At 53.1% G+C, this 17,204-nt stretch overlaps 1 protein-coding gene across 3 annotated transcripts in view; it reads left to right on the top strand.

Moving 5' to 3' along the window:
* Window positions 1-17,204, top strand: part of KLHL29 (kelch like family member 29) — a 310,478-nt gene that overhangs the window by 269,313 nt on the left and 23,961 nt on the right. The gene's annotated exons all lie outside the window — the stretch shown is intronic.

The following is a 17,204-nucleotide window of genomic DNA, read 5'->3' as shown; positions in this document are numbered from 1 at the left end:
TGACGTGTAGGGCCCGCCCCCCGCGCGGCGGCACGTGCCGCGGGGAGGGGAGGGGCCGCCGGAGGTTCCCGGGCGCGCGGCGGTGGTGGCGCGTCTGCGAGCGCGTATTTGCATATGCGCAGGTTGGATATTTATAACTTCTCTAGAGCCAGTTCCAAGTTATTGATGTCTTAAAGTGACTTTAATCTGAGCCTTCTTTTCTTCAAATGGGCTTTTGATTTCCGGAGTGATATTATACATGGCTGTAAGCTATTGACTGAGCGATCGCCCTTGTGTTCTCAATGTGCTGATGCTGAAAATCTGCGATATAAATAAACTTCCTCTGGTAGAATCATTATAAAGCACAAGCAGCAGAAATTTATGGAAAGAACAGATTAAATGCTTAGACTTAAATTCTTCAGTGTGCTGCTTGCCCTAAACTGCTGTGTCTGGAGTTTGGGCTGCTGATTCAGGTGGAAAAAATCAAACGGACACATCGCTTGTCGGTGCATTTTTACTATGATCTATTGTGTTGCCAAAAGAGAAACCTCAAAAGCTGCCATTGATAATCCTGGTTAAAACTTGGAGCATAAATTATTAAGACATGTAGTTTCTTTTCGGAGTGGTTGGGGACTGGGGCGTGCAGCACAGTAAAGAAATATAACATCAATATGTGCTTATGCATTGTAATGTGGGACATTTTTATGCCCTTAATAAAACATTCCGCCTACAACTATGTTTATGAAAGCAACAGATAGGAAGATCCATAATGCCACTTAATAGAGTTAATCACCTCCCACCGGAATGGTTTAAAAGGCTTTTTATTGCATGTTGAAAAGCTCTGACCATAATTAATACTCTACACACTGTCAGGTGCCAATCAGAAGGCTGGAAGCAGCAGAGGGAACTTTCTAGCACTCTGGGGCTGGGAGGGTTCTCAGGACTTGGTCCAGTTGTCTGAGCTCCAGGGTTTTAAATCAGGAATCTAACCTTTGCATCAAACATTGGGCTCTGTCTGGGCTTTTAGGTTCTAAATGTTAAGCTCTGGGCTCTAGATGTAAATTCTGAGTTTGTTCCGGGCTCTAGATCTAAGCTCTGGATTGGTTCTAGGCTCTCAAATCTAGGCTCTGGGTTGCGAACCCCGGGGCCACAGGTCCTGAGTGAGTTAGTCCCACAGGACATCTATATCCAGAGCCAGGAGAGGGGGCAGGGCTGCTTCCTAACAATGTTGGTTGGTTTAGTTTGCTGTCAGCTTGGCGGATCCAGCTGACCACAGAAATTCATCCTGTATACTTTCCTTTCACCTCTGACCTTTCCAGCCATTTTTCGTCAAAGAGGAGGGAAGCCTCAGAATGCCCATGGCTAGGCTTCCCTAGGGTCAGCATGTGGACAAAGGCTGGTCCCTCCAGACAACAGCCTGACATGGAACAGACCCAGACTCAGTGGCCAGGCCCACAGCCAGCCAGCCACAGAGTCTCCAGGGCTAATCACTCCCCCTTTCCTCCAAAGGAGAAGTCTTTATCTCCTTTGTCCCTTATCACACAGCCGCTGAGTGACTGGAGCCACAGGGAATCTCCCAAACAGCCTGGAAAAGCTGAGGAGGTGAAGGGTCAGATTGAAATAATTAAAGAATAAAATCACCCTTTAGAAGCTCAATTCAAGCCTGCAAGAGTGAAGCAGGCAGCAGGGAGATAGTGCTCTCCAGGGGCTGGGCCTCTGTCACATGCCCCGGCGGCAATTCTGGGGAGGCTGGTAGCTGAGCTGGAGCCAGCTTGTACTCTGGCGGAGATTTTTCTGAGTGTGAAAGCTCTTTTTCCTCTTGGAAAGTTGGGCCAACAAGAACTAAGAATGACCCCTGAGGGCGCTGAGTGGGGAGGGTGGGTGGCCAGTGAGGCCAAGCCCTCTATCCCAATACGTGGTGGACTTCTCTCCACTAAACCGGATTCCAGCACTCATTAGGGCTTGGATGGGTGGGTTGTCACCAGTGGCTCAAAGATTTTTGTACTTGATGGAGAGGTTGCTGTAACAGCTTTGTTTAGATGGAATCATACCTGAACTGACTCCCAGCACCCAACCGGAATACCAGTCACTGGGTTTCCTTAATGATCTGAAAGGATTGATACCCCTCTGCCACGTTCTTACCACCAGCACCAACCACCCAAAGAGAGATCTGTGCTCAAATGAATAGGCCTTTCAACTAGGAGACATTTCCCAATGTGGGCTGCACACTGGTTCCATGGGGGATGGTGTCTACAGCTGCCCTCCCAGAGGCGAGCTCCCTCAGGGGGACAGGCCACGCCTTCCCCACCTCACACTGTACTAAGGACAGCTGTATGTTGTGGAGGAAATGTTCGTTCGTTCGGTCAGCCAACAGAAATGTACCAAGCACCTACCATGTGTAACTGCTAAAACTCTCTACCCTCCTAGAGCTCACACTCTGGCTCCCCAAAGCCTCCCAAATGGTCTGGCCTCTACCTTCTGGATGCAGCAACTACAGAAAGAGGAAACTGAGTGTGACCTTTGCGGGGCTGACCACAGCAGACTGAGCCAGGATCCCCAGTGCCAGGGCCGGGTTCCCAGATGTATCTTCACATCCCAGCCCCCCTTGGGGAATTCCTTCCACCCCATGCAGCCACCGGAGGTGTATGCTCAGTCCAGGAGGACACCGTGGGGAGCGTTAAGGTTTCAGCTCCTCTTGGTGCTTCTCAGGGAGCAGAGGCAGAGGCCAGAGATTTGCAGGACTGGCTCATCCTTGAGGCAATGAAGCCAGGGTGTCCTGAAGTTCCAGAGGCCATGACTGTTCCACAGGGGCCTGGAGAAGAGGTTGCAAACTAGGGCTGGGGCAGTTAGCGTTTTTGAGGGAATGTGGGTGTTCATGCCAAGCTCTATCTTGACTAGGCAAGTTTTCTTCTGAGGTCCTGCGTCTCCCACTGGGTTTATGTAAATGAGCCATAGGACCCACTCAGGCGAACAGCACACACCACGCACCCTGTCTGAGTGGGGGTGATTGCCCAGCCACATGCCAGCCTACCCAGCCTGGCCCAGAACTGAAGGCAGCCCAGCTAGGCTGAGATCAGAGCTGTCCTCCAGCAGCTATCAGGCCCCTGGCAAGCCCCTACTCTCTCTGCTCACAGGCCTGGTGGCCTTGAAGCACCCACTGGGCAGCTGCTCCTGGCCCCTCCCTGGCCTGTGGACTTGAGTCCTGAGGCCTGAGTGCATAGGCAAGGGGGTTTGGGTGCACAGAGCTGGTGCACAGTCCCTCTGAGGGACTTTTGGGATGAGTTTGCTAATAGAGATGTCTGTTCTGGGAGGTCGTGATATCACCTGTCATTAACCTGGGCATCCTGCCCAGGGTTCTCACCAAGAAATCGTAGGCAGCTGCTTGCAGGCTCGTGAGTGATTTGCAAGGACCACAAGCATATTTGCATAAACATATGTATGGAGTGTGTATTTATTTGCATTCATTTGCATAAATTGCTGGCTCTTTGAGCTGTTGTTCCTTAATTTTATTTTATTTTTTTCAGTAAATTTATTTGAGCTCTGAGCACAGATCTGGACACTTTAGGAATGAGAACAAAAAGGCAAAAAACAACAACAGTACTGGGGCATAAGACGAGAAATTCTCAAACTTAGCTGCACATTAAAATTTTCTAGGGAGGTTTTAGAAATCCTCCCTAGAAAGTCCCCCATAGTGTTGGATATAACCTCTGGGGATGGGGCAGAAAATAAGGTATTTTTTAAATATACGTTTTTTTAAGTTTATTTATTTATTTTGAGAGGGGGGGGTGGGGGGCGGGGGCAGAGAGAGAGGGAGAGAGAGAGAGAATCCCAAGCATGCTTTGCACTATCAGTGCAGAGCCCACTGCGGGGCTGAAACCCGTGAACCTCAAGATCATGACCTGAGCCAAAATCAAGAGTCAGATGCTTAACCGACTGAGCCACCCAGGCAACCCGTATATAAGGGTTTCTTTTGAATGCTTAGGGTGAGTACACAGGTTGGGAACTGATGCCTTAGGACAGGGCCCGTGTCAGATCAAAGCAGCCTCAACCTCCAGCTGGAGACACTGGGCACCTCCCTCACCTCCCACATATACTAACACCTTAAGTGCGGTGAGGCATGTGACGTGCCAGGGAGGCAAAACAGGCTTCCGGTAAAATGTTTCTGTGCCCTTCTTCGTCAACACCATCCCTGTACTGTCATCCCATGCAGAACTAGAGCATCTGGAGACCTGACTGCTCCTCCTGGCCCGGCCTCCCGGGTCACCCTGGACTCCACCTGGAGCTCTGGCCAGCCCCTAGGAGACGTGAGTGCTTCAGGGGGTACCCAGGGTCTGTTCTGTCTGAGGCACAGGGTTCTCTGTCCTTCCAATGACTTCCAGAGGCCTGGAAAGTAAGCACTTATGAGAGGGAGGTCATGTGTTCTGGAGCAAGCCCGCCAGGCCCCATCCACGTCCCTCCCTTCCTCTCTCAGGGTTAGGGAGAAGGCCAAGTCCTAGGGTTTGCAGGCTTTCCGCTCCCTGATGGGCGCTGCCTGGGCAAAGAGAAATGCTAGAGGTGTGGAAATGCCTAACGTCCTTCAGTGTGGTTGCCTCCCAGGGTTCTGCCACTCTCCAGCCTCTCGCTGTCCCTGCTTCATGCCATCACTCCACCCGTCCACCCATCCCAGCGCCCTCTTGAGTCTCCGGTCCCTGCATCTGTGACTTTGCTTCTGCCATCGCTCTGGGGACAGCCCTTCCTCCACAGCTGTTCGCTCAAATCCTGTCCATTCAGGACCCAGCTCAGTGCCTCGTGTTCCACAGCACCTTCTCCCATCCAGCAACTATTCATTCATTCCCTCCATCGCTATGCCAAGCACTGGGGTACAGATACCAGCCAGATCCAGGCTCTGCATTTGAGAGCTCTTCTGAGCAGTGATCAAAGTCCACTGTGTTCCGCTCCCCAGTGCCTCTCAGGGAAATGAGAAGCCCTGTCTCCTGCTGCTGTAGAGATGTACCCCATTAATATGTACTGCTCGGGGTAGACGATATAGGCCTGCTAACAGGAGACAGGCACAGCCACATCTTGGCCTGCAGAGGTGAGCAAGGAGGGAAGTGTTGGTTTCACAACTTCAGGGGGCAGGTGGGAACAGAGGGAGCAACTTCTGATGGCAGTCAGGGTGGCCCAGCCCAGTCCTCTCCTAGATCCACCTTTGCTGGAACACATGGGGTCATTCCTGGAGCCTCTGGGAGCCCTGTGGTTTGGTTTGCAGACCTTTCCCAACCCCAGGTCAGCTGTGCTGGGGAAAGCCTTCCCACCTGCCCCAGGCCCTGGTTGCAGTCCCCTGGGGTCTGTAGCTACCCACCTGGACCCTCTCATTCCATTGCGATTCTCACCTCCACCCACAAGAGGCAATACTCACCCCAAGTGGGAGCCAGAGTGGCCACCGCAGTAGACTTGTAGAAGCTCCAGGGAGCCTGGAGATGGCTTCTGTTCCTAAAAGGAGCTGTGGCACCCAACGGATCCCACTATTTACCACCAAGACAGAGTTGGGCAGGAGGGCCACAGCGCACAGGTACAGGGACAGCTCCTGAGTCAAGCCCAGCATTGCCTTCCCCAGCCCTGGGTCTGGAGCTGGAGGCTGGAGGCTGGAGCTGGAGCCGAGGAGGACTCGCCTCCAGATTTTGTGCCATCACAGAGGACTATAGACCCACCTGGCGGCATCTGCGGGCCACCCCAGGACTGGTTCCGTGGGCACCCAAGGCTGCACAAGGCTCTGGGGATCAGGGAGGTGAAAGGTGGCATCTCTACCACCCCAGAGCTCTCAGTCTAACTGGAGACAGGATTCACAGGCAAGGATCACAGACCTAGGATGGAGGGATTAGCAGGGGAGAGGCCTGAGCTGGCAAACAGGAGATGAAGTTGAAGGGGCGTGGGTAGGAAGGATGTCAGAGGCCACCTGTTGACCCTTCCAGGAACCTCCTGGGACCAGGCCTGGGGTACCTCCTCCACAAGCTGGTGGGTGCCAAGGACATTGCCGGTCAGTATGGCAGGCAGGTGTGCAGGCCACCATGACGGGTAGATGGGGTTACCAGCAGTGGACCAGGGGCTGGCTCCTCCCCAGTGGCCATGGTTTCTTGGCAGGTGGCCAAAGACACCTAGGCTGGCTTTAAGGCAGACCTGACTCTCCGACTCTGTGCCAGGGCCTGAAGCTGGCACCTGGTCCCCTGGAGGACAAACCCCACTTTCTTCTTTTTTTGCTTATTTTCTAATTTTCCTACAATGGTCATGGTGATTGCTTGTATTAAAGACCATTAGCAATATGAAAAACTGCAATGACTCCTAGGCTCTCACCTCTCCTGAAATGACAGGAAGCAATGTGTTGCCCCAGACCTGACACTGGCCAGGCCCGGCAGGAGGGGTGAGCACAGATGGAGACCCTGGGGCAAACAGCCATGGAGGGACACCCCTTCCCAGAGACTGGAGGGCACAAGTGTGGTCCCTATGCCCTACAAACACACACACACAGGGCTACACACGCTCCTCCCCCACGTCCTCACCCCAGGGACTCTCTGGCTATGAACTCCCTTCTCCTGTAATGTGTTCTAAGTGCTCTGAGTTGCCATTAGCCCCTGGCATCTGGGGTTTCCGTTCCATTTCCCTCTTTACCTGGGTAACCGAACTGATTGTACTCCAGCTCTGGTTCACTAATTCTTGCAAATCCTTTAAAACTATTGATTTATTTGCTGGGACGATACTCTCAGGATCCTTGGGAAACACTGGCTTTTGCTAAAGCAGGTCGAGGAGGGCTGGGTTTCCCCTACTTCTTGTATCTCTCTCCTGCCTGCCCCCCATCTCCTCCTCCCAGTACCTTCTGCCACCCCTTCTCTTTGCCATCCTGTCCCTTGCTGGGGCAGGTGGCTGACTTTACCAAAGCCCTAGCTGACTGGACCTTTCAGGGATTACGTCTTTAGGACGCTCACAACAAAGCAAGGTTCTGTGGAACAATGCCCATGAGAACTGAGGCTTCGAGGTTGTGTCTTGTTGCTGGGATCTTCGCCCTTTATTTGAGATACCATTTCCTCCTCTGGGTTCCTGTTGCTCTTCTATTTTCCTGGGTCTGCAGTGATGGGTGCAGAAGCTCTGGGGTCCCTCACTCGGGCTCTTCCCCCACGCTATCCACACAGGCAGCTATCTCACCTGGGCTTTGCAGGAACCCGGTGGAAGGCAGCTCAGCCAGGGCCTCTGGATGGAAAGAGTATGGGGGTGGTCGTGATGGCCAGTCGAGGGGAAAGAGCCCAGCCCCTCTGGAAATCCCGGGCAGTGAGGGAGCGAAGCAGGGCTCCCTATGGGCCTCCCCTGCCACGGCCACCCACGGCCACCCACTGGCCAGGAAAGGAGGGTAGTGAGCACTCTCCACTTTCACCCCAGATGAAGAAACCAGATAAGCGTGATGACGAATTTTCAGGCTCTGCACCTAGAGCCCCATCTTCTCCACCTGGGGGGCTGGGCTGTGTTGGAGGGTGTGGTGGTGACTGTCGGTTCCCTGACTGCCTTAGCTGAGCTCTGTCTTCTAGGCAGAGATACCTAGAGTTTATACCTGTCTGAGGGCACACACAGCACGGCTCCATTCAGCATACATCTTTATTCAATTCTCTGGCAGGGGCCAGCCACAGATTCGCATATGTATTTGGAAATCTGACGTCTTGCCCCTAAAATAGTGAGTGGTAAAATAGAAAGCTATAAAATGGTAACAGCCAAGGATAGACCACAGGCTGGTTGGTGGCTTCTCATCGGAGAAGGGCCTCTGTACTCACAGCCTGCGAGGCAAGCCTGGGGACCCATCAGTTTGAGGGGCACTTCCACGATGCTGCAGGGGAGAGAGGCAGCAACCAGCACCTGTTTTCTGAATGCCTTGCCCTGGGCCAAGTGGGAGGCCAGCTGCGGGGGGTGAGGGTGGGGGGCTCAAGACAGACACGGTGCTCAGAAAATCCTTCCCTCCACCCCAGCCCTACGTGGACTCTCAAAGACCTCCCCATTGGAGCTCAGAGCCCCTTCCACGGTTTTCCAGGCTAAAGGCCAGGCCTCACCCTCACTGCTCACCTGCCTGACCCCAGCAGCGCCCGGGGGCAGGGTCTCGCTTTCTCCAGATGTTTGCTCTCCATCCATCCCACCTCTTTATACTCCAGGTGAACTGGGTGACTTTTCTGAATTTTTCTCCCAGGCCTGCAATCTATAGCCTGTCATGGGGACCTCTGCCTGCCCTCCAGCCTCAGCTCTGCCCCCCACCCTGGCTCTGGCTGTACCTTACTGCCCATCACCTCTGGAGTGTGCTGATGTGCAACTTGGGCCTCCGCACAGGCAGACTGCTAACAAAAATGCCCTCCTGTCCACCTTTAACAAGTCCCACTCACGTCCCAAGACCAAGCCAAGTCCCCTATCCCTGTGGGCCTTCCCTCCTCCACTCCCACCCTGTGCTCCCCCAGTGCTCCAAGCAGGCTTTGCTACAAGGAGTGTCTGTCACCCTGCGTATGACACAATGTAACACAGATGCATTCCTTGTCTGTACTACTCAGGGTGGTGAGACACCAAACACACACTACAGCTCTGAGAATTAAACAGAACAGGCATTAATCTGAGGCTGGAAATTGGGGCAGCAGCGGAAGATCCATCCCAGGATCAGGATGCTTGGGACCCTGCACTGGCAGTCTCCCTCCCCCGGGGGACTCAAGCACCACTGCGCCGTCGGCCCAGCCAGTTCACCACAGCCACCATAGTCATCCCGGCTGGCTCTGTGTGCCACACTGGAACGTCACAGTCCAGGCGTGAGCATCGGACGGGCCGAGCCCAGGTCTCATGTCTACATGCCAGCTGCCAGGAAGCTGCCTCTGCTGGACTCATGCACAGGACCCGGTTCCCCGCACATCTTGGGTTCTCCCCAACAGAAGGGGGTTCCCGTGCCAAGCAGCCAAAATGACCTCTGTCTACTAAAGCATCTACCTCCCCCATCAGACTGTGAGCAACTTGAGGATGGAAGCTGGTCTTCTATTCATAGTCCGGGTCCTGACACATAGTAGGTAAATGTAAATGTGTATTAGACTATGAACTAGTAAATTAAGATGAATACCCCTTGTCACGTGCATTTAGTTCTCCACCGGTGACAAAGCTAGTGGTCACCCAACACCCCCTGCACTTGCTGGTCATCTCACTCAGCACCCCCCCCACCAAGGCCCCTCATCTCTCCCTCCTCAGAAGGCCTTCAGCACCACCACTGACCATTTATATAGCACCTGTGTCCCCACTGAGCTGCACTGTCCTCTGAGACAGGGACTGTCTCACTCATCTATTGCCCCGACTCCTCTTTAGCTCCCTCCTCCACCCCAGCTCCTGGCCCAGTGCCCTGTACCTTGTAAATTCAGAAAAGGGGCATCAGGATGGGTTGGAACGGCAGAAAGGCAGGGCCTGATGATGTAGAAAGGCCAGGGGTGGGGGCAGAGTGTGGGGGTGTGGGGGTGGGGCCATTGGTGGTTGACTCTGAGCAGACTTTTTTGAGTGTAAGAGACAAACCTGTCTCACCCTATCTCATAAATTTCATGAATGGCCCCCAGTCTCCTGTGGGTTAAATACCACAATGGGTTTGTTTCTTTCACCATCTACTACGGGCCTGCCTCTTATACCACACACACACACACACACACACACACACACTTATATTTGTACATACATGCTCATACACAACCACATGTTCACACATACTATATGTTCGTGTCCACATGCTTACATATATCACGCACTCAGACACACACATACGTGTGCATATGGTTCACACCTTGCCCCTCCAACCCACCTGGTGGGCTGCTACACATCTTCCCGGTGTTTTCTTAAAGACCACCCCCCACACCCAAGCCTCCCTGAGTTCCACCGAGCCAGCCAACAGTCCTTCCTGTGAGCTTCCTCTACCCGGTGCTTGCCCCACACTTGGCATCACAGTCATTTAGTGCATGCCCTGTTAAAGCTCCTCTGGTCTGTGATCATTTCCATTCACACGTGTCCCTGGGACCCCACCCCCAGCCCCGTGCCCAGTCCACCTGTTGAATGAGTAAACGAGTGGGTCAGACAGACACAATGTGTCTGAAGCCCCCAGAGTCTGCCTATGAAAAGGGATGTCCATGCCTCAGCCTTATTCAGCTATGGACTTAATTGCCTGCTCCAGAGCACCCCCAACCTCTCTAGCGCCCTCTCCTCTTTGTGCCCTGACCCCTGGACACCTGGAGCTCTCCGAGGTGCTGAACATGGTTCTCTCACTTGGCCCAACTATCTGTCCTGGCCTCTGGATTCTAGTCCTTCTAGCCAAGAGCCACCCCGACCTTCCATAAATCTACCCTCGAATGGAAAAGAAACAAAGTCTCTATGCTATAGGCAGAACAGTATTTCACAAAGGCACAGCACATTATGAGAGCACAAAGGGAGGGGTAAGCTCCCCTTCCCCATCCCAGACAACAGATTCAACTCTCTCCCTGGGGCCAGACACAAGTCTCATCCTCACCTGGTCCTGAGAACCAAGGCCTCTCAGGGCACCCACCTCCCTGGTGCCAACTTCTAGCCGCTGGAGGGGGCTCTGGCTTCACAGAGGGACTGTATGGCCACCTTCCCTCCAAGCCTCTGACCTCCTGGCTTTTCCTTGCCCATCTGCTATGGCTTCCCTGGCATTTGCAAACCCCACCTTCAGGCTTCTATTCCCCACGAAGCTCTTCAGGGTCCTGACTTGACTTGCCTGGGTGCTTAATTAACTGCACATTCCCCCATCCTGGCTCCAGTACATCTGCCTAGAGTCCCGGCTCCTGCAGGGCCTTCTGAACATCGGTCTTGACCTCATTTCTTACCTGACTCTCCTAAGCTCTGGACTTCCCGTGGGGTCTCTCAGCCCTGACCCTCTATGACATGTTCATCATGTTCAGAGTATTCCCATCATCCCCTAGGCCTTCATCCTCAAAGCAGGAGCCAGGTGAAAGCTACCTTTCTGGAGGCAGGAAGGACTAATGCCTGCCAGTGTCCACCTGACTAGGGCACTTCCTCCAACTGCAGCCTCGGGGTTTGCCCACTGACCCCTGCTCAGCCAGGGGTTGGTCCTCACCTGTGCAGTTTTATGAGGTGTTTTTTTTTTTTTTTCATTTTAAGGAGAAAAACTTAAATGACTTTTACAACATCTTGGAGGGCCTGAGAATGCTCCAACTGGAAGGTAACTCTCAGTTCTGCCCAACAAATGCATATCAAGCACCCTCTAGTTCATAGCCCTGGGGCAGGGGCTGTAGGGACGGAAAGGCCCCTCGGTGCCAAATTTCACTGCTTGAGAAATAGGTCTTGTCTCCCAGCATTGGACAACTTGGAAAAGGCAGGCTGGTGAGAGGCAGTGACTGTTCTTAGGACTTTATCCCTTTCTGGTAAATGGCAGGAGTTTCCATTTGGACAAGATAACCAGAAGGTCTCCTCACTATAACTCTAGGTCAGGCAAGAAGTCTGAGCCTTTCACACCTCTCTTCTCTAGAAGGCCCCATTTCCAGGGAGGGCTTGCCTATATGTAAGGCTGTTAGGCCCTGGGCTGGGGCTGGTGTGACTCCTTAGTAAAGGAACGCCCCTCCAACTTGGGTCGGGTGTGTGGTTTGCAGGTGGTTTTCTCCCGTCCAAGAAGCTGGAGCCCAGCTGGCCCTCAAGGTCGATTCTGAGCTGTTCTTTAGAAAAGGAGATGTGTATATGTGATCAGTCAGGGAATGAGGGAGGAAGAAGGACAGCATTCAGCTTGGGAGCCTGTCAGCAACAGGTTTGCTCTGTTTGTGTAAAGCCACCACTTGTCCCCATAGTATCTGCACATGCTGGGTTCCTTCACTCCTGGATGAATTATCCCCTGGGCATGCATGGCACAATCTTTGCTGGGCTTTCTCAGTATATTTCACAACTGCTCTGAGTTTATAATTTTTTTAAGTCCTTTGTCAAATATGTGTCATAAATACCATTGGAATCAGGAGCATTTATCACATAGCTGGGTTCTTTCTTGAGCTCTGAAAAAAATTATTTGACTGTACAACCTTTCTCGGGGCTCTGATTTAATGGACTTCTCTGCTGCAAAGCCACTGAAATGCGTTGCCTTTTAATATTTGACACCTCTTCCTCTTTATTACCACCTCAGACAGCCCTTTTAGTCCAGCTGGAATGAGCCCATTAGTCTCTGACAAATAACTCGTGTATTTGATGAAAAATATGCAGAAGCTTGGCTGCAATGTCTTCTCCAGGCTTGGTTCTGTTTGCAGGCTCCCTCTTCTCTAAACAAAGCATCGGGGCCAGGCTGACCCTCCCCAGTGTCCCCTTTCTCTTGGATGCCACTTGCTGCCAGGTCCACAGAGTCAGTTTATCCCACCACTTATAACGGGCTTTGAGGTGGGGTATTTAGAGATGTCCATCACTGAGTGTTAAGAATTAGCCTCACAGCGGCACTGTTCATAGTAACCAAAAGGTGGGAGCCATCCACGTGTCTACTGACAAATGAACAGATAAGCGAACTGTGGTACATACACATAACGGAATTGCATTCAGCTTTAAAAAGGAAGGAAATTCTGACACATGCTACAACGTGGATGAACCTTGAGGGTATTATATGAAGTTAAATAAGCTAGCCACAAAAGGGCAAATATTGCATGATTCCCTTCATATGAGGTACCTAGAGTAGTCAAATTCGTAGAGACAGAAAGTATCATGGTCACTGCCAAGAGCTGGGGAAGAGGCGCATGGGAAGTGGTTATTGAATGGGTACAGAGTTTCAGTTTTGCAAGATGAAGCATTCTAGAGATTGACTGCACAGCACCATAAACGTGCTTAACACTACCGACCTGTACACTTAAAATAGTTACAATGGTAAATTTTACTGCAATTAAAAAAAAAAAAAGAATTAGCTTCAAATTCCACCAGTAGAGGAGAAACCGACACAGAAGTTTTATGAGCACTTGAGTTCCATCATTTATTCATGCTTTCTGGATCAGTTGGCTCTTGCTGTGTAACAAACACTTCTAAGATTTAGTGGCTTAAAACAACAACCATTGATTTAGATTATGATTCTGGTCTGCAGTTTGGGCTGGGCTCAGCTGATCTAGGTGAGGCTCAGCCGATTTTGGTGGGAGCTGGCCGGTGTGAATGGCTCCTCTCTGCTCCACGTGGCCTTTTATCCTCTGAAAGACTCACTCAGGCTTGTTCATGTGGTAGTGGCAGGGGTCCCAAGAGAGTGAGCAAAAGCAAGCAAAGTTTTCGAGGCTCTGGTTCACACTCACATAATGTCCTTGCAACCACATTCTCTGGTCAAAGCAAGTCACAAGGCCCATCAAAATTCAGAGGGTGGGGAGACGAACTCCACCCCTTGATGGGAGGGGAGGCAAAGAATTTTTGCCATCTACCACACAAGCTGTATGGTTGTGCCATGGCCCCATGATAAATGTTGAAGATAAACATATAAATAAGTTACAGTCTAGTGCGGGAGACATACACGTAAATGAATAATTACAATGTACAGCGTGCTCTAAAGAAGTAAGCACAGGATGCTTTGGGAGCATGGAGGAGGGCGGAGGGCAGCGGCATGTGGGAGAAGGGGAAAGAGGCAGACACCTGGGACACAGTAACACCTTAACTGGTATTGCAGGTCAAAATGATCATTAGCCAGAAGAAGGGAGGAAGAGAGATTGAGGCAGAGGGCCCCGAAAAGGGTGAAGGCTGGCAGGGGACATGCCTGGGGTACAAGGAAGCTTCAGTGAGGAGTAGAGGAGGTGGGCCATGTCACAGATGGCCTTGAAGACTTTATTGAAGCTGGATGGATGGCCAGGTTGCTGAGTGGAAGGGGCTTAGGGCCGGCAACAGCCAAGACATCCTCGGGGGCTGCTGCCCTAACCCAGGTGAAAGAGGGTGGTGGCTCAGACACCCAGGTGTTCCTGAGGCCAGGAGAGAATCAACAGCAGAGATTTCTAGGCAGTGAAAGAGTCAGGGTGGAGAAGAGAGGAATCAGCAGGGAGATTCAGTGTCCCCTGGGCCTGTGCTTTATGCCCAGCAATCTGAACAGCCAGGAGTTCCCCACTGAGGGGCCAAGGCCAAGGGCACAGCACAGCCACTATGTGGCCAGGCAAGGGCATGGGGTCCTGCAGGCACAGCTGGGGCATCCCACCCAAAACCCAGGAGACCAGAAAAGAGTTCGCTGTTATCAGCCAACAAGGAAGGACCTGAGGTCAAGGCTTCCCCTCCTCCACAAGCTTGAGGCAGCCAGATTCTGCAGGGTGCTGGGGTGCTGTAAGGTCTACCCCGAAGGCCCAGCCCCTGCCAGGCTCTGCCCCAATGCCCACAAACTGTCCAAACTGGGCACAGCGTTGCTGGTCGGAAAGCTTCCCCAGGACCCCACATTCTTCCAAGACCCTCGTACATTAAGTGGTTGTCCTTGGCCGAGACACGGGGTAGGCGGGAAGGCAGCTTGTGCCTGGAGCCGGTGCTGGCTTCCTCCCATGGATCCTGGGTCATGATGTCCTGAAACATCCTCTCTCTGGCTGGGCACTCAGCCGGCAGCAATAAGCACACACTGCCTGATCAATACTTTGAATGCACTTGGGGCCCCGCTGTGAAAAGGAATCCCCTGGTGAGCACTTTCATAAATTGAAAAATTTTTCTGAAACTGAGTAATCCTGCCCAGCTATTAAATCCAGATTTCCGCAAAGTGAGAGTAGAAAGTGCTTACATTTCGATGGTGACCTGGATCTCTGAGCACCTCCCAGATCCGTCCAGGATTCCCGGAGGCGGCAGGCGGTACCTGCCAGCACTGGGGCTGCACTCTGGGGCTGCACTCGTAATCTTTGCTGGGACCTTGGTTTGAAGTCAGAGCTTTCAAAAACAATCAGAATGCTCCGGGCCCAGGAGGCGTGGTATTTTGTAACCACTGTGTTTTCCTGGCCCCCTGGGCATGGTTAACTCAGCAGGCGCATGGCTGCATCCGTCACTCACAGCAGTGTGACAACCAACGGGGAGGCAAGAGCAGGTGCTTCTAGGTGCTTGAGGGAACTGAGCACCTAAAGCTGGGGCAATGTGCCCAGGGTCACACAGCCAATTAGTGACAAAGCTGGAATGAGAACCAGGACCCAGAACTCCAGTCCAGAACTCTCTAACCCCCACACGACTTCACTCAAAAAGGTGACGTCACCCACCAGGCTCATGTTTCAGGAATGAATTCAGTTGGTGGCTCTTCTTGGAGCCGATGTGTGAACATGGCAAGCAGTTCAGCCTCAGGTCCGCCCGACCCTGCAGGTTCCCCCCATCGTGTCCTTGAGCGAGCAACAAGCTGGGGCTGCAGGTCCCACAGCCTTGCCGCCTGCACCTCTCCCAGATGTGTCCCACAGGCCCTCACCCCAACCCCAAACTGAAGTCACCATGCCCTCCCTTCCTGGTGTCCCTCCAGAAGCCTGGAGGTGGCCCTCGTGCTGGCTGCCTCCCTTCCCCTCCAGCACTGAACCCTCCCCCCCCCCCCCCAGGTTTCACAGCCTAAATATTTGTCTTTCTTTGTCCTTCTGTCCCCATTGTAGTTCAGGCTTTTGTCACTTCTCACTTAGATCATGGAGTGATCACCACCATCAGCAAAAACATCATGCCTGCCTCCCCTTGGGCATTTACTATGTGCCAGGCCCACAGCTAACAGCTTACCATGGACTAGCTCATTTAACCTTCAACAAAGGTAGAAACTGAGGTTTCAGACACGTTCCCAGGGTCATACAGCTGATAGGAGGCAGAGTTCAGGTTCTCCCCGGGGCCTGGCTGAGGCTTCCCCTCGCCCCCACCTGCCTCTGGGCGTCCACCAGTACTCCCTGTCCCGCCTCTAACACGGCTGCCAGAACGATTTGTCTGGCACCCAGGTCTAAGCCCGTCCCTCCCCTGAACAGAATCCCATGGCTCCCTGGTGCCCACGAAACTGAGCTGCCGCCCTCTCACAAGGTTCTTGAGGTCTGACCCCACCTGCTGACCTATCACGTCCCTTTGTTCCCAATCTGCCCACAGGTGCCCTGCACACCCTCCACCTAGTGCTTCAGGCCCTGCTGGTCTCCCTTGTCCAGGTCTGAGCGCACCCACGGGAGCCTTCCAGAGGCCCCAGCCAGAGGGCCCACACACACCCATGCAGGTACTCTGCAGCTCCGCCTGATGTGGGGTTGGTGATGGTCAGTGAGTCGGCATTGCCCACACAACTTAGACCCCCTTTCTCACTGTCTGCCTTGGTCTTCAGCAGAACCAGAGCCCGGTATGTGCTCACAAAGAAGGGCTTGCCTGACACCAAGGCCCACAAGCCCCTGAGCTCAAGCTCAGGGATTTTCACCAGGCTCTGGAAAAGAGTGGGAGCCTCTGTCCCCATTTTGCAGATGTGGAGACAGAGGCTTGTCCAAGGACGTACAGGTGTCAGGGACAGAGCTGGGCTCGGGAGCGCATCTTGACAGACAGCCAATGCTGGCCCATGTGGACAGAAATGACTGGTCAGTCTGCAGCAGGGCATTTTGGAAAGTAATTCCAGAACACCAGCCAGGGTGCAGCATAGACCTGGAGGGCTCAGGGTGATGGTAGGGGACTTGGAATCAGGGCTCAGTTCTGCAGACCACCCTCCTGTATTCATCTGCCAAAGAACATAACCCTTCCTGACAACAGTCTATGTCATTCTGGCCCAGAATCTGGGCCTCTGATGTCCAGCAACCAGCAGCTAGAGGGTCCAGGGGGCAGGCAGGCAAGGCAAGGCCAGTGGGAGTGTTGATCGTCTGAAGGCCCTAACTTTTGCAAGGGAAAGAGTTTCTCTAAACTAATCAGGGTAGCCATCGGGCTCTCTTCCTTACCCTGCTGAGCCTTGAGGTGGGTCTAGGAGACATCCCCAAGTTTGGAGCCCACAGGCCTGGGACACTCTCTGAACCAACCCCAGGTGGCCAAGACACCAGGCAAAGGTAGGTGTGCGTCAGGGCGGGAAGGCCCCAGAGGCCACTTTGGGACCTGCTGGGGCTGTAAGCCAGGCTCCCTGACGCTGAAGCCCCAGCTGAGGGTGGGCACCCTGAGAGAACAGCCCAGGAAACGGGAGGAGGCGCACAAAGGTCCTACCTCTTGCCGGCCTTCCCCAACAGTTCCAGAAGTGTGCAATGGAAGGAAGTGCTCTCCAGGCCCCCATTCCACCCCTCCCTTCTTGGGGCCCCTCTCTAAGAAGCTCACCC

This window comes from Prionailurus bengalensis, chromosome A3 (genome assembly GCF_016509475.1).
Source record: "Prionailurus bengalensis isolate Pbe53 chromosome A3, Fcat_Pben_1.1_paternal_pri, whole genome shotgun sequence".
Classification (NCBI taxonomy): domain Eukaryota; kingdom Metazoa; phylum Chordata; class Mammalia; order Carnivora; family Felidae; genus Prionailurus; species Prionailurus bengalensis.
Note: the sequence above shows the minus strand (reverse complement) of the source record. Positions and strands in the feature narration are given on the sequence as shown.